The sequence below is a fragment of the Mustela putorius genome, unplaced genomic scaffold, assembly GCF_011764305.1.
Source record: "Mustela putorius furo isolate JIRA1106 unplaced genomic scaffold, ASM1176430v1.1 tig00003836_pilon_pilon_pilon, whole genome shotgun sequence".
In the NCBI taxonomy this organism is placed as follows: Eukaryota; Metazoa; Chordata; class Mammalia; order Carnivora; family Mustelidae; genus Mustela; species Mustela putorius.
This window is the reverse complement of record NW_025421989.1, coordinates 23,676,665-23,695,532: the sequence shown is the minus strand read 5'-3', so window position 1 is coordinate 23,695,532 and position 18,868 is coordinate 23,676,665. Positions and strand designations below refer to the sequence as shown.

Genomic DNA, 18,868 nt, shown 5'->3' with positions numbered 1-18,868 from the left:
CCACTTAGTTATTTAAACTAAACAGAAAATGTTTAGCTTTTCCTTTTTAAGTACAGGAACAACTGTCGGGTAACTGTGTAGAAATAATTCATTCCATCACCCAGCAGCAAAAAAGTATGAATAACTTAACAAAGGACTATGATGAAAGCTAACACTCCAAATATGACATAAATTAAAATTAATATATGGTACCTATGAAAATTAATACACTGTATATAGAGCTATACAAAAACCTTTGTACATTTACTAACTTAGCTAAACCATTATATACTGTGGCAAAGGGGAAAGCAACACATACTTAAAAAGTCTAATGAAAAAAACAGGGGGTGAAGAATTACTGCATTCTTTTTGTCACTTTAAATAAAGTTTTTAGCTCTTATAATTTTATGAGTTTATTATTTCTTTTGAGCTTTAACAATCTGAACATGCTAGGAAAAATTAAGTGGCATCTGATCACTTACTGCTTACTCTCTTCTGATGTTTTAACCAAGTGCTCTATCAGCAGATGCATTTGAATTCTCATCAAATTTTCTTAGGCTACTGGTTTCTGCCACTGCAAAATTTTGTGGATATAGCTGTGGAGAGAGTTACCTACAGCCTGTATGTGTACTCATATGTGTGTGCTTTTTTTATTAGTAGTACTATAGTAAAAACATTTGAGATCTATCTTCTTAAAACATTTTTAAATGCACAATACAATAGTGTTCATTCTAGGCACAATGTTATACCACAGATCTCTAGAACTTACTCACCTTATATAGCTAAAACTTTACACCCATTGAACAGCAACTTCCCATTTACCCTTCCCACCAGCCCGTAGCAACCACCATTCTACTCTAAGACTCTAGAAATTTGACTATTTTAGATACCAGATATAAGAGGAATCCTGAAGTATTTGTCTGGGGCTGGCTTATTTCACTTAGCATAACACCCTCCCTATAAATACAGGTTGTCACATATGCAGGACTTTTTCCTTTTTAAGGCTGAATAATATTCCAGTGTGTGCTTCTGTATGTGTGTGTCTCTGTGGACCCACCATACTGTATTCCATAACATGAATCTCCACCAACAAAATACAAGGGTTTAAATTTCTCCACATACACACCAACACTTTTTTTTTTAATAATAGCTACCTCACAGGTGTGAGTGAATTCATTATGACTGATTTGCATGTACCTCATGATTAGTGATACTGAACATTAGTGATGTTGGCCATTTCTAGTTTTCTTTGGAGAAATATCAATTAAAATCTTTTCCTTGTTTTTAATTGGGTTGTTTTATTTTTGCTATTTACTTACAGGAACTCTTTATATGTTATAGATATTAGCCCCTTATCAGATAAATTATTTACAAATATTTTCTCCCATTCTACAGGATGCCTTCTCATTGTTGACTACTTCCTTTGCTATGCAAAACCTTTCCAGATACAATTCTACTTGTCTAATTGTGGGGTTTTTTTTTTTGTTTGTTTTTGTTTTTTGCTGAATTAAGGCATTTTATTTTCAGCTTTACAATTTAGAAACTGTGAGACCCTGGGCAATTCACAAAATTTCCTTATCTTGATCTTCCCTTCTTAAGTGAGGGTACTGTATGATATCCAAGAACTCTAAAAATCCTAAAATTTAGAAAAATAATTATATTCCCATGAATAAGATACAACTTAGAAAGTGATTAGTTTCCAGATGTTAATTATTCATTGATTAACATATTAAGGTACTACTACGTATAAATCATAGTGAGATGAACTTCTATCTATCATATATGTACCAGGTATAATTGTTTTAAGGAAACTAATCAATCAAGAATATTCACTTATAAAATTTTTGTCCAACAGAAAAAAGCCAAATACTATCAGACTATATCTCTTCTACTCCAATCATTGGCTTAAAATGATTTTTCTTAGAAAAGCAAGTTAGGAAACAGGATATCAAATTAAATGAACAGACCTGTACCATTCACTGAAATATTCCATTTCCTTAAACAACCTTTGGTATTTCCATTGTCCATCAACTGCACTTTTTCATCCTATTCTACCACTGGTAGAAACCTATTTGTCACTTGTAAAGAGTTTCAAAAATTTACTACCTACTGATTAAGAAAAAAGTTCTTTTATTTTGTCCTCACCGTAAGTCTTTCAAGCCTCAGGAAGTGTCTCTTAGTTCTAGTATTCTGATTTTGGTAAATAAGAATGTGTTGACCTTTCTCATACAATTTTTTATTTGATTTGCTTGGATCATATATTCTCTTCAGCATCATTTTTTTAAAAGAGGGTTTTCTTTAAATTTGTCATAGTAGCTTTGTGCAGTGGCAGTATTGTAGCCAATGAGGTTTATCCGAGGCGTGATTACTGCTAATTAAATTTGTCCTAGTATGGAAGTTTTCTCCCCCAACATGTTCAGTCCACTTTATAATTTACTGGATTATTCCAATCTCTAATTTTTCTTTTAGTTACAGATGTAAAAATGCAATGGTTTTGTGTAAGCACTGTGTTTTCCAGTTTATTTCTAAAATATTTCATGGCAAGAATTCTCTACCTCCCATTACCAGTCTGCTCTCTACCTTTTCTCCCTTGGTAATGGCATTTGTCCCACAACTCTTAACACCATCTTTAGGCTGATGACTCCCCTGCCATTTATATTTCCAAAATAATGCTGTCCTGAACTCTAATCTCACACAGCCAGTTACTTTCTTAACATCCACACATGCAAGACTATTAACTTTGTCCAACTTCACACGTCCTTAAAAAAAAAAAAATTTTTCTTGATTCACCCCCTTCTACAATCTGCTTTTCCCCTGCCATGGGTTCAGATCCTGAGTATACAATTTACTATCTGTGTGACCTTGGGCAAATTACCCAACATCTCCAGGTCTCAGCTGCCACATCATTGGATTGCCATGCAGATTAAAAAAGTTAATATAGGTAAAGTTTTTAATTAGGGCCTGGAACACTGAATGTAAGCTTTTTTTTTAAACCCAACAGCACAGAGATAACTACTACTGAATTACTCCCTTCTGTCTCTCATAAGCATATCAGAAGATATAAATTCATTACACCCTTCAGGAACTTCCTCAGGATAAAAAGGGAAGGACAAACTGAGCAGTATTTTTAAGGTACATCCAGGATAAAACAGGAATCACACATAAACAGTTATAATTCTCCATTAATAATTATATTCTTCTCAGGAACAGTACTTTACAAATTACAGTGATTTGTAATGTATCTTATTGTACTTGATTTATACCAAAACCTTTCAGTAAAGGGATTACAGTATCCCTTTTATAGACAAAGAAATTGGGTTCCTAAAGATTAAGTAATGGCTGAAGAAACAAAAGAATCTAGGTCTTCTGGCATTGGTATGGCATTTAAATTGTGTTTGTGTTTACTCTTCTTTATGGTAACAGCCATTTGTAATATCCACTGTACACTTCTTGGCAAAGAATGTACAATATTTCTCTTACTCTTCTTTTCCAAAGAAGACTCATATGGACTCCATCAATTAATTCTAGAACACCATTCTGTATTCCAATACATAATGGAGTCCACCTAATTTGACTACCTCCAAATAAAATTTGAGAGTGGAACTCTGAAAGTTTTCCAGTGAGGACCATAGGAAATAAAATTAGGAAAACACATTTTATCTTTCCATTCCTTATATCGAATTCAGTGTTAACAAACACAAGTACTTAACATCCACTGAATTTGAACTGAGAATCTACTATTTCTATCTGCCCAGGCCTTGTACTACATAACATTAATAGTGATCCTGTATTTGGCTGCAATCTTGCCCAGAATTAGCTTTAAGAAGTCAATAATGGATTTCAGGGTCTTTCACTGATATTTTAATTTGTTTGTCTGATATGTCCTAATTCAACCATTTTCAGCCAGTTGTTAGCTATATTCTTCTCACAAGAATAGTCTTCCATTTTTCTGAATTTTGCTTTTCCATCATGTCCCAGTGAGATTTTCTGCCAGTCTCTGTAAAGAGAACTGAAATTTGCCATTACTACTGCCCAAGCTAATTGTTCACATTCACCAAATGAATTTCAGTCTGAATATTCTGATCAGATATCCTATCCCCATTTTAGAAACAAAGAATATAAACCCCTATTTAAGATGGGAAAATAGGAATTCACAACTATGAATCTCTCGTTACAAATAAAATCAGCTTTAACTAAAGAGAAATTATCCAACAGACATTTGAACCAAAATTCTTTGTTTATTCAAGAGCTCTGTTGAAAAATTTCCTTGGTTTGTGCTAAAAAAAAAGGTAAAGGACACAGAATAACTATAAAGCAGGGCAAAAAACAAAGAACCTATTTGCTGAGTTGAGGTAAAAATGTCAAGACTGAATGTGACTATGTTATATTTTATATCCCAAGTTACAGATTTTCATTTTGCCTTCTTTGAACAAAATGAGATAAGCAATCCCTTGGCAAATTGTTTTACTAGAGTCTGTTTACTCATCTAAAATATTTGCATAGACTTCAAGGTTTGATAAGTACTTCAAGGTACAAAATATAACTTCTTCTCAGCGAGATTGTCTTTGGCCACTTTAGAGAACTACAACCATCCTGCTCGGATCTATGCTCATGGATTGGAAGAACACGTACCGTTCCAATGTCAGTATTACTCAAAGCAATCTACAGATTTACTGCAATCCCTATCAAAATACCAATATCGGTTTTCATAGAAACAGAACAAGTAATTCTAAAATTTGTATGGAACCACAAAAGATCCCAAATAGCCAAAGCAATCTTGAAAAAGGAGAAGTAAAATGGAGCTATGACATTCCCAGATTTGAAGATACACTACAACGCTGTAGCACTCAGAACAGTAAGCTACTAGCACAAAAAAAGACATAAAAGTCAGTGGAATAGAGAGTCCAGAAAGAAAACTATGCTTTTATGGTCAATTAATCTATGACAAAGGAGCCAAAAATATACAGTGGGGGGAAAAAACGGTCTCTTCCAGAAATGGTGTTGTGAAAACTGGACAGTTCCATGTAGAAGACTAAAATTGGACCACTTTCTTACACCATACACAAAAATAAAAACAAAAGGAATGAAATACTTAATGTGAAACTTGAAACTATAAAATTCCTAGAAGAAAAAAGAGGCAGTCCTTTTTTGACACTGCCTGTGGATATCCTTTTCTAGATATGTCTCTTCTGGCAAGAAAGACAAAAGCAAAATTAAACTAGCAGGACTACACCAAAATAAAAAGCTTCTGCACAGGAAAGCAAGCCATCAACAAATTGAAAGGCAACCTAGTGAATTGGAGAAGATATGTGCAAATAATACATCCAATTAATGGGTTAATTGCCAAAAATATGGAAAACTCATACAAATCAACAACAAAAATAATTCACTTAAAATCAGCAGAGGACCTGAAGTATCATTTTTCCCAAGAAGACATGCAGATGGCCAAAAAACACATAAAAACACCTTCAATACCACTCATCATCAAGGAAATGCAAATCAAAACCACAATGAAACAGCACTTCACACTAGTCAGAATGGCTAAAATTAAAAAAAAAAAAAAATTCCACAAAAAATAGTAAGTGTTGGTGAAGGGTGAAGATATAAAGAAAAAGGAACCCTCATGCCCTGTTGGGAATACAAATTGGTATAATCACTGTGAAAAACAGTATAGAGGTTTCTCAAAAAATTAATAAGACAATTAAGATAGGATCCAGCAGTTCCACTACTGGATATTTACTCCCAGAAAATGGAAACAGGAATTCCAAAAGATGCATGCATCCTAATGTTTATTGCAGCATTATTTACAAGTGCCAAGATATGGAAGCAACCAAAGTGACCATCAATATATGAATGGATATAGAGATGAACTGGTAAGTACACAGAATGAATTATAACTCAGCCATAAAGAAGAATGAAATCTTGACATTTGTTGCAACATGGATGGCCCTAGAGGGTATTATATCAAATGAAGTAAGAGAAAGGAAAATACCATATTATTTCACTCCTACAGAGAATTTAAGACACAAAGAAAAAAGAAAGAGACAAATAGACTTAAATATATAGAACAAAATGGTAGTTGCCAGAAGGGAGGTGGGTGGAAGAATGGGTGAAATAATTAGAAGCGATAAAGAGTACACTTACCTTGATGAGCACTGAGAAATACATAGAATTGCTGAATCATTATACTATATGCCTGAAACTAATATAATTGTACGTTAATTATACTTGGATAAAAACTGTTTAATAATGGAGGAGTTGTACATCAGTTTTAGTATTACATTTTGTAATTAAAAAAGAAAAACTTAAGAAGAAATCACATATGACACCTAAGAATCTCTACATTAAAAAAGTTAACATGTTGACTTTGCACATTATTACTGCTTAATTTTTTCTCAATATTTAGAGAAATGAAAAGATACCAGAGGCACTGAGGGCTCAGTGACCCCTCCACATCTCAATTTCTCTAAACATCCAGGTCTCTTTGGTTAAATATTTCATAAAATGAATTTTTCACAATATTGAAAGAAGTTAGGAGGACAGAAGAACCCATGAATTTGTAAAAGAAGAATTAAGAAAATCCTCTGGTGAACATTTATCACAAAGTATTAGCTGTGCAAAACTCTCCTGAAAGAAAAAAGATATTTCAAAAAACTAAAAATTTCTCCCTATTCTATAAAAGAAAATATAACCTGACCTCCTCCAGTACAATTAGACAATACAAATAGACAATATAAGCACAATGAGCTTGTATTATTTTTTTTCTCCAGAGGATGGTTTGTGCTTCTGAGATACTGAAAAATCATACCGGTAGGCTTAATAGGGATGGTCATTAAGCACAATGGGAAAAGTTAAAGGTCCACCATTAGTGCCGACTTTATTTGGTTTTATAAGTTTGGGACATAAATTAAGCCACTTTAATGTTTAATATACATGTGTTCTGTGCATCTGTAGAAAATGATCTATGCAAATTAAAAGATAAGTAGTGAAGTGTTGGAAGGCAACCAAATCTTTTCATGAATCTCCTCTAAGAGGCACCATTTAAAAAAAAGATAGAATTGTACACACTGTAATTGGCATCACTTCTTTCCAGTTTGATGATTTGTTTCAGTAAATATGTGAATGTTTTCTTGCCATGTGACACCTTGCTTAAAAGCATAAAAGGGCATATTATTCTATGGATAACACATAGTATTTATTAAGTCCAAGAAGAAAATACTTGATATTCCACATTGCTAGCCCATAATGAAGGAGACATTAAAGAGAAAATTCTTTAAATCATCAATTCTACAAAATTCCATTTTGAGATAGTTGACTATCATGAGTTACATTTTGTTTGGGAGACTATTTAGTTGAGCTTGCTTTGTCTTTGTCCCAAAGAGTCTGATGAAATTTCTTGAAAAATTACTTCTAACTAAAAATACTCTGATAAATTGATAGGGACATGAGCACTTACATGGCTTTGCCAGAAAGCATAAGACTTCTGCCCTTCAATACTTTTAGCAAGCTAGCTGAGGAAACAGATCTTATTCATATTAAACAATGAGACTTAATATAAAAGTGATGGTTAAATTGTATAGCAGAGAAAATAAGTGCAACGCTAGTTCTGAGGAACTGGAAATCACTGTGGGCAAGAATGATCACGAAAGGAAAACTTCATAGGTAAGGCAGAGCTTAATGGAAAGGCAATGCTGAAGGAGATCAAGCAAAGACATTCCAAACAAGGACAGCCACACTCAATGTTGTGGTACCTTTCAAGTAGAGCTATGCCTGTTAAATTAGCAAATGAAAGTAACAGATTATGTTCACAGTCTATAGCAGGTATATATCTTGCTTAAATGTGCACTTCTAAGGACTGACATCATTTCACTGACATTTGGCTTCTGTGAACAGGTAAGGAGGAAAGAGCAAAAGCAAGTAGACCAACTATCACCACAGTAATCCTAGAGTGATTTAGAGTGTGCTCATAGCAGTTGAGGTAGAAAGAGTTATCACTATTTGGATCTACTATGGAAGTCAAGCCAAGCCAACAGAATATAAGGACATGTGGAGCACGACAGAATAAGAAGAGTAAAGAATGACTCTGAAGTATTTATCTTAAGGATTATCCTAAGGATAAAGTATTTATCCTAAATAATTGCGAGGATATTTATCGTAAATATCCTAAATAACTGGGATTCCAAAATATTTGTCCTAAATAACTGAGAGGGTGTGCGTGGAACTAGTTCTGAGGGGAATATCAGCTGCACAGCTTTTGGACATTTTAAATATCAAGTGTCTGCTGGTCCTCAAGTAAGAACACGAAGGAAGGAATTAGATGTACAGATCTGGAATTTGGGAGAGGAGTTGGGAACTCCTCTTAATGGGAGTATCAACTAACCAGGTGTCAACAGTAGTGCCTAAAGCCCCAATATTGAATGAAATGACCAAGGCAGTAAGTCGAGGAGAGGAGCAAGGGATGTGTCTGGCTTCTTCCGTCATTATGAGATCTAGAAGAGGAGACGAAATCAGCAAAGAAGACTGAGAAGGAGTAACCAATGATTTTGGAAGGAAACAAAAGTATGGTTCCTGAAAGACAAGTGAAAACAGTCTATTGAAGAAGTGGATGATCAACTGCTTCTGACAGGTCAAACTAAAATAAGGACTGAGAATTGGATTGGATTTAGCAACATGGAGGTCACCATAGTCCACGGTAAGAATAGTTTGGTTGGCATGGCACTTTGGCAAATCAGACAACATGAAGTTTACAAGAAACAGTAGAACAAGTATCGGCAATTCGTGTTTCACTGTACAGAAGAGAAAAGAAATAAGAAGCAGCTAAGGAATGATATGCAAAAATATCATTAACATTATTATTAAGATTAGATCTAGATTTTTATTATTCCTATTATTAGGAATACTTTTATCATACAAATATTTTGTTAGGAATGCCAATAATAATAAATATTTAATGAGCAGTTTCTCTGTTTCTGTTATTGTCTTCAGTACATATATGTATACATGTGTGTGGATATGTGCCTAATAAACTGTTACAACCATGCTATGAAACAAGCACTATCAATTGCCCATTTTACAGGTGAGGGACATGAAGCATACATGCAGAGGCCCAGGGTCCTCCCACAGATAGAAAATCAAAGAGCCAGGATTCAGTCCAATTCATTTGACTCCAAAATTTCTGTGTTTACAATTATACCATCCTACTGTATTTTCAAAAATAATTAATACAAATGAGGTATCATAAGGGATATACTGCTTAGAATATCAAATTACTCTAACTGCCTGAATTTTAAAAATGGAGGTTTATAAAACCCCCTCAATATACATTACACTATTCTATTAAGTCCTCTAAGAAGCAGTGCAAAGGAGGGGCGCCTGGGTGGCTCAGTCATTAAGCATCTGCCTTTGGCTCAGGTCATGATCCCAGGGTCCTGGGATTGAGCCCCGCATCGGACTCCCTGCTCAGCCGGAAGTCTGCTTCTCCCTTTCCCACTCCCCTGCTTGTGTTCCCTCTCTTGCTGTGTCTCTCTCTGTCAAAAAAATTAATGAAATCTTAAAAAAAAAAAAAGAAATAGTGTAAAGGAATCCACAGTTTATACAAGTATAAAAGGTTAGCCTGAGCCTCTATATATTTACAAGAAGTAAAATTGTGCCTCTTTCAGCATGTTGATGGATTTAGAATGTTCTTCCAACAAAGTAGTCTAATTCAGGTTGTACAACAAACAATGTACAACTGTACAACAAAACAATGTGAATTAAAGTTTGATATATGGGGGCGCGTGGGTGGCTCAGTGGGTTAAAGCCTCTGCCTTCGGCTCAGGTCATGATCTCAGGGTCCTGGGATTGAGTCCTGCATCGGGCTCTCTGCTCAGCAGGGAGCCTGCTTCCTCCTCTATCTCTGCCTACTTATGATCTCTGTCTCTGTCAAATAAATGAAAAAAAAATCTTGAAAAAATATTATTAAAAAATTGATATATGAAGAACTCTCCCCAAAACAAAACTTTTATTTAAAAAAAATCTCAGAAGGAAACCTTCCTGTACATGACTACTTAATTTAATTATCTCCTCCTAATTGGATATAATTATAATTTCTTATATACTCAGAACAACTTCCACACAGACAAATGTAATGCACTCTCGAGCCTCCTGAGCTATTTCCCCTCCAGTCCAAAGTCAGCCTGTTGAAAAGATCTTTTTTTAAGTAGGTCACCTTCTGCCTTAAACCTCTTAACTGGCCTTGCCTTTTTTCCTGCCTCAGACTCCAGCTCCTTATGATTATCTTCTGGGCCTCGGTTACTTCATTCCTGCCTGTAGCATTGCTTTGATTCTTGCCCCAGTTTTCCAGGCTTAACTTCTAAACAGTGCCTTTATCACCTTCCTCCACTCTGGTCTCATGCTGCCCCTGTACCTCATTCAACAATTTCCTTTGACATCTTTCTTGAAAAAGTCTATTTTCTTTGACATATTTCTTGAAATTTCTTTTTATTAGGATAGTTGTCTGGGGTTAGGAGGTAGGGGGGGAGAAGGCAGAAAAGAACCCAGGCAGGAAATACTTGGAAAAGGGACAGACTCTGTAGTACTCTCCTCTCTCCAACTTCATACTTAGCATCCACCTCTCACTCTCTTGGTCTACGACTTTGCCTGTCACTCCCTTAGCCAGAGACCCTTCACCACACTAATATGAAGTGCATGTGCCATCAGTTGGGCTTTTCTCAGCATTCAGCTTCATCATATCAGCTTTCTAACCCATCATTCAGAGTATCAGAAGCTCTTCAAAGGAGAGGAAATGTATTGACATTATAGAACCGTCTTTCTTCCTTTCCCTCCCCCTCCAGATTTCACCATCAAACTGGGGAGAAGTTAACATGGCAACAAAAGCAGACTTCACTGACCGGGTAGGAAATGGGAAAATACTAGGTAGCAATCAGCCATTGTCTTTTTAATACAGCCACTTGATTTGCCAAACCCAAGCCTACCAACACAGCTAAATGAAAATATTTCAAAGCATAAAGTAAAAGATTTATATGCATCCTCTAGGGCGTTTCTCTTTTTTTTAATGACAAAAAAGAAAAAAAAACCCTAAAATTAAATGGAGGACAAATGAATGTGACAAATATTCTTTTAAAGGAGTATATTTGACATAGTAATGGTATACAATTAAAAGCTTTGGAGTTCATGATCCTATTTTGAGACCTCTTACTATAAGGATATTATTATTACATCAGCCACCTACTAGTTTATCACTAATACACCAATTAATCTTCCTGGTGGTAAGCATTCTTACATCTGAGTCACTTCCTACTTGTCATTTTGCCAACCCTTAAATTGATCTCTGCAGCCCTAAGATCAATTACACTTAAACCAATGTGTAAAGCCTGGCACGTTCATTAATTAGAGTCAAATTTACACTTCTATAATTGAAACTAATTATTTGTTTGGTTTAAGTAAGTTGTTAGGCATTCATTAAAGCCATCGGTCATAGGCATTGAATGAATGTGGTTTCCAAGACTATATATGTGTTAAAAAACAGGCCTGGCATTTCACAGAAAGGAAATCTCTCCAAACTGATACCTCCCAATAAATAAATCTTAGGATCTTACTCAAGAAATGCATAGACATAAAAGAATGAAAATTATACCATAACAACTTTTCTTAACATGAGCATTACACATCACAGTGCTACATGTAGAATTCATTATCCAAAAAAAAAAAAAAAAGGAAATTATCATTAGTGCTTTCTTTGTTCATTTTACTTAGATGGTAATTCTGTCAACAAGACATACTTATCAAGAAAGTGTATTTATTCTAAGTTAGATCGTGTTGTAGAAAATACAACCAAAAATCTACTTAGTCATTGTTCTGACATACTTCCTCCATGAATACTTAACAGTGATGTGCCCCAAAATAAAAAGGAAATGTTAGGGTGCCTGGGTGGCTCAGTGGGTTCAGGTCATGATCTCAGGGTCCTGGGATCAAGTCCCGCATCGGGCTCTCTGCTCAGCAGGGAGTCTGCTTCCTCCTCTCTCTCTCTCTGCCTGCCTCTCTGCCTACTTGTGATCTTTCTCTGTCAAATAAATAAATAAAATCTTAAAAAAAGGAAATATTAATTTAAAAATGACATTAACATTTGCAGTGCCTGGTGGCTCAGTCAGTTAAGTATCCAACTCTTGATTTCAGTTCCAGTCATGATCACAGAGTCATGAGACTGAGCCCCATGACAGGGTCTGCACTGGGTGTAGAGTCTCCATAAGATTCTCTGTCTCCTTTTCCCTCTGCCTTCCCTGTTCACACTCTCACTCGTGCTCTCTCTCAAAAAAAGAAGGAAGTTTTTATCACCCTTTTTACCTATACACAATGCTCTATGTGTAACACCTACTTTCAAGAATGGATATTTAAGGGCATCTAAATTATTGAGGTCAATATGTGATTATTGAGGTAAGCAGGATAATTTCTGATGACAAAAATTGTCATTATTATGCTGCAATCTCCACGTTCTCAAGGAAATAGCTGAGACAGCAATATAAACTTCAGCAATGGATGAGCTTTGAAACAGCAGTGTTTTACTAGTTTTATAAATGGCATAACAAAAACTGATTTTTAAAAGCATCACAAATGAAAAAAGTGAGAGCAATCACCTATTAAAACTACCATAAAACAATTTCAAGTCAAGCCTGTGTTGTTTTTTAAAGACACTGGGTGTGGTGAAAAAAATAATGAATACTGTTATGCTGAAAATAAAAACAAAACAAAACAAAACAACAAAAAATGTGGGGTGGGGGTGGTTGTTCTCTAGAGCCTACAAAAGAAGTGTGGGCCTGCAGACACCTTAATGTCATCCCAGTGAAACTGATTTCAAACTGTAAAACAATAAACGTGTGTTGTTTATAGAAAAAACCACAATTTTGCCAGTGGATTTGACCTATATTCACATAGCACACTACATCATACATATTTAATATATTTTAAAATGAGTAAGATTTTATTTTCATGATACCTGCCCTTATTTTAAATTCAACTTTTTCCCTTTTCTTTAAAAACTCTGATTTTTAAAAATATATATATTCCATAAATTTTAGATTAAATTTCCTCAAGATGATCACTGAAAATATTAAGCACTAGGATGGGTTACTATTGCAGTCAGTACTTGATTTTCCTATGTTCAACTTTCAAACAAACCATCTTCTTGCAAATTATGTAGTCTCAACCTAAAGTGAGCATTCATGTGCCAGATTTTGACTATCATCTGTCAGCTGAAGAACAAATATTTCAAGCCATGACTTGCAAGCCTCACTAACCCACAAGTAAATCCACTGCTAGCATTGCCATTTTTACCTAGAAAGTGTTGATTTCCATTTACTTGAATGTTGTATTTCAGTGGTTTGCCAACTGTGACCTATTGAACATTGGAATTGCCTCTTGAAATGGAAAGAGAGCTGAGTTAGAAGCTCCCAAACCATACTTTGAGCAGATTAGATCCCGCTTCATCTGTGAAGCTTACTATGATTCTGGTAAAGTCTTTGAGGAAATCACTCCACTGCCTTAAAAAATGAAGAAAGAAATAAGAAAACAGAATGGGAGAGAGAAAGAAGAATGGAAGGAAAGGCAGGAACTTAAGCCTGGTACATCTTCTCAGAATCCAGAGTTCAAGTTTACATATAGGCAAAAAGCCAATACCTCACTGATCTTGTCTACCTAGTTACATTGTCAACAGAGTTTATACACTTCTAGTATGCCATCTGGTTGTTCATCCTGGTTGGTCAAGTCAAGCCATACCACCTGGTAAATATTCCAAATAATCCCCCTGATTATTTATTATCACATATTACAGGGGAAAAAAGTTATATCACATTTAATCAAGGTAAAACAAACCATAAACCCTATCACATTCATTATATTTATTATTTTAATGATATTCAACATAACATCATCAAAATTTCACATGGAGTGAATATTTCAAGGACCTGATATCTCTTTGCATTGACTATTTTCATCCCTAGATTCTAACCTAAAAAAAAAAAAAAAAACAAAACAAAAACTCATCCTCTAAATTTCAGATGAGCTTAACTAGCTTCCCCTTTTCAGGTACTTGTATTTAACATCTTTTTTTTTTTAAGATTTTATTTATTATTTGACAGACAGAGACCACAAGCAGGCAGAGAGGGGGGAAGCAGGCTCCCTGCTGAGCAGAGAGCCTGATGTGGAGCTCGATCCCAGGACCCTGAGATCATGACCTGAGCCGAAGGCAGAGGCTTTAACCCACTGAGCCACCCAGGCACCCCTATTTAACATCTTTAATTGGAAAACCACACCTAGAATGTTAAAGGGTTTCCAATCGTCATTAATCACTGGTTAAAGCTTCTTTAAACTTCACCATTTCCAGGGCACCTGGATTGCTCATCTGGTTAACTATCTGACTTTGGGTCAGGTCATGATCTTGGGATCCCAGACTTCCCCTCTCCCTCTGTAACTCCCCCTGCTTATCCTCTCCCTCTTTTTCTTGCTTTCTCTCAAATAAGTAAAATCTTAAAAAAAATTTTTTTTAAATAAACTTAGCCACTTCCTTAATATCTTGGCATTAGATACATTCCTTATTTATTTGGTACTTATGATTAAGATTCATTAATCTTGAATGATTCATTAAAAATGAATCAGTAGTAAATCAATTCCTTTGGTTTCTAAATAATTAGGCTGTTAGGTTGTTGTTTCATTTTCCTCTGGATGCTTTTATGCCCCTGTATATTTCATAAGAGCCTATATAACCTAATTTAATGAACTCTTCAAATAAAACTACTATGTTACCTTCATGCACTAATTCTGGAATCCTACCTAGGTGTACTCAACTGGAATTCCCTTATTACAAAATCACAATGCAATCAAACACTTCCCAATGGAAATACCATATAAAAATAAATACTGTATATCTGTGTGTATATATATATGCACATGCACATATCTCTATGAATTTATACATACATCTGAATTTATGTAGGTATATATAACTTATTTCTATATTTTTGAATAAATTTACAAAAAAATTACAAAAATGGTATACTTCTAATATGAAATAAATACATATTCCCTAAGACATTTTGGTCAGAGAGATAATTTACTAACTGCAAAATAAAAGTTACTTTACATTTACACAAATTAAAGTTTAGAAAAGACATAATTATAGTCATTATAGTAGCATAAAGGTAGCTAGATTTTTCTGTAAAGTTCTCTTCAAATTTAAAAAAAATATAAAACATTTTTTTAAAAACATCATGAAACCTTCCTTAATGCTTGCTTATTCATGGAAAAAGATTTTTAGTGCAGCAAATATGCAAATATTTGTGACAGCTAGAATATCTACAAGGAAATCAACATGAGCAGTATGGAGGGACAAGATTCCTAAGGATTGGAATCAGTTTGCTACTTAAGTTCTTCGCATCTCAGTTTCTTCATCTATAAAATGGGTTTATTCATAGTGTGAATTAAAAAGTGTTCTGGAGGCACCTGGGTGGCTCAGTTGGTTAAGTGGCTGCCTTCAGTGCAGGTCATGATTGCAGGGTCCTGAGATCAAGCCCCGCATCAGGTTCCCTGCTTATTGGAGAGCCTGCTTCTCTCTCTCCCTCTGCCTGCCTCTATCTCTCTGTCAAATAAATAAATTCTTTTTTTAAAAAAAAGTGTTCTGAAATAAGACATTGCAACATATGAAGTTTCCAATATTCATTATGAGAGTAATTTGGGAAAAATAAGTATGGAGATATAATATTCATATTTTTCTCCAAATATTACAGAATACTGCTTACTAAGACTCTCCCATGTGCTTTGAGGTTTGAGGCTCCTTCTTAATTGTTTAGAATAAAACAAAGTCATACAGTTTCCCTTTCATGAAAGGTGGAATGATCTTTCTTCCAAAGAAAAAAGTTTCTTTGGCGATGCTGTCATTATAAAAATAGTATGAATTCTCCTAATGAAGAGTCTACCTCTCCAGACTTCATGTTGGGCTGTGGGTGGTAAACAGTAGGTATCTGCAGAAAATAAATTCTTCCCCTCCCACTCTGAATAAAGATATTGCCAGAACAAGTGTATAAAACTTTAGATATCAACTCTATGCTATATCCTTCTTGATTTCAAAATGTTTTAATAAACTATTGAAAGCATAATCTCTCTGCTTACTTTGGACAGAAAGGCCTTTTATATAATTAAATAGAAACTGATTTATGGACATTTCTACACATCAAAATTAATAGTCAATATTTGTGCAGTGTTATCTGAATTTATCAGAATAATATAATTCTGATGTAATAGAAAATTTTATCAAAATAATCTCATATGTACTATAATGAAGACCATTTTCTTTACTAAGGAATTAAGGGAAACAGAGAAAGAAGAATATTATCAATCCTACAGGCAATCCATAAAATAACAATATTGAAAAGATCAGTCTTCTACTCACATTACTACTAATTTCACAAGCAGTTGAGCTAGCTGTGTTTGCAAACAGATTTCTCTGTTTCTGCAGTACATCTAAGTGAAGAAGTACAGAACAGTGTTTAGGCAAGTGTGTTATAGAGTTCTGGGTTCAAATCATACCCTGTTATTTAGGATTTTAGGAATTTGGATTATTTCCTTTAGACCTCAGTTTCCTCTTCTGTGAATTGGGTAAAATAAAATTTACTTCACAGAAACACTGTAAGAATGACGTAAGTTAATTTTTTAAAAAAGATTTTATTGATTTACTTGAGAGAGAGTGAGAGCCAGAGCCAGAGCCAGAGCCAGAGCCAGAGAAAGAAAGAGAGGGAGAAGCAGACTCCCCACTAAGCAGAGAGCCTGATGTGGGGCTCAATCCCAGGACCCCGAGATCACAACCCAAGAGGAAGGCAGACATCCAACTGACGAGCCAACCAGGCGCATGACATAAGTTAATTAGTAACTACAGAGCACATGAAATTTTTCCTAGGCACAGAAGCACTAGGTAAACACTTATTACCTGCTCAGTAGAAAACATGGTTAAAATTCTTAACAAATTATGAAAAAATAAATGAGTGAAGTGTAATAGTCCTGAGCATTAATTATCACTTCATTGATATAAATAAGTCTAAAAATAAGCATGGACTTTAAAGAAAATTACCATCTGAAATGGAAGAACCTTTCTTTTTTTTCTTCCACTTAACTACACAATGCTTTTCTGAATACAACAAAAACGCATAAATTGTCTCAATGTTTTTAATGTGCTTTTAAGTTGTTCATAAAAGAGACTGCCAGAGTATGTTTATGTATCTATGCTATTAAAACCAAATCTCACTTTGAATCATCTAAGCAAAATTTTCTTTTCTAGAAATACATAGACATGGAGCTAGATGCCAAATTATGTTCCATTTACAGAAAGTTGAAAATACGTGTTGGATGGCTTTGTATAAAATAATCAGCCGTTCATTTTCTCACATATATTTTATTTTCTTTTGTTCATAGTGGCATAAACAAGTCTCCAACAAATAGTCATTCTATAGTTTTATATGGGTAATACTTCAAAACAGAAATCAAAAGGTATTATTTGTATTCACAAGTAGGTCATTTAGTGTGTTTAACATGCCAAAACTAGACAAAGACTAGAGAGGAAAAACTATCATGTGACTGAAAGGATATTTCTAAATTCCTTCATTGTTCTAACATCAGCAAATAGGTAGAGATGCAACTATTATCACAGCAGCATTGTTCGCCCTGTGTTATTTATTTCACAAATGGCACTTAGTGCTGACAGACTGACACTCCTTGTAGACTATATGAAGGACAGCATCAAGAGCATATGTGAGCAAGTTAGTTATCTTGTAGACAGCCATCAGCAGCTGGGTTGGTTGGACAAGAAAACTCAATTCTGGCTTCTCTTAATTCTTCAGAAGTATGCATCTTACAATTACATGGCAGGGTGGTTTAAAAAAAGAAAGGAAAATAAAAGATAATGATTACAGGTACAGGAATTTTTTTTTATTACAAATGAATACAGTGAAGAGTTTAGGTGCAAGGAAAAATCACAAATTACTTGGGAATATGCACAATTATTATTTGCATTTTTCTTGAAAAATTTTTCATCATATTTTCCAAGCAGTATGTGTTCACTCAATAGGAAAAAAAAAATACATCTAATTGAAGCCACTAAATAAAACTGAGACCAATACACACACACACACACACACACACACACACACAATTCTAATGTTGTGCTCTCTCTTGATTTTCATGAACAAAGTAGACTAAAAAGTACTCCTTCCCTGGCATCTTCCTATTAGAAGAGCAAATCTCACACACTGTCCTGACCTTTAATGCACTCCACCTGGCAGCCGCAAGATGCAACACCTTTCTACTCTTCAAAAAAGAAATTTAGCTGGCAAAATTGAATTGCCTTCTGTTTTTGTGTTCTCAAGAAACTAATAACCAATACAAACTTTATTGAAGATCATCTATGAGTCTGGTTCTACTTAATAAACATTATACATGTGCAGTACTTATAGAGCAATTTCTATTTTTTCCACGATGATTTTCAATATTTATATAAAAGGAAATCTACAGTTTACATTTTAAAAGTCTATTTTTATTTTTAGTTATTCAAATATCTAAATCCTTAGCTCTCCAACTGGAGGGAGGATATACTGGAAAGCAAGCCCAATTTCATATTCTGTGCATTGTTCTCAAGCCTAACACAGAACAGATGTCTAATTATTTTACTTATATTATTTTCCATTAAATTCTTTCCATGAGGGATGCCTGGGTAGCTCAGTGGGTTAAGCCGCTGCCTTCGGCTCAGGTCATGATCCCAGGGTCCTGGGATCGAGTCCCACATTGGGCTCTCTGCTCCTTGCCTGCTTCTCTCTCCGCCTCTGCCTGCCACTCTGCCTGCTTGTGCACTCAC

The 18,868-nt window shown here is 34.8% G+C and overlaps 1 protein-coding gene and 1 pseudogene across 1 annotated transcript in view; one reads left to right on the top strand and one right to left on the bottom strand.

Annotated features, from left to right (window-relative positions):
• Positions 1-18,868, bottom strand: part of IL1RAPL1 (interleukin 1 receptor accessory protein like 1) — a 1,495,797-nt gene that overhangs the window by 1,345,443 nt on the left and 131,486 nt on the right. The window lies entirely within an intron of this gene.
• Positions 2,294-2,460, top strand: LOC123394759 (annotated as a pseudogene).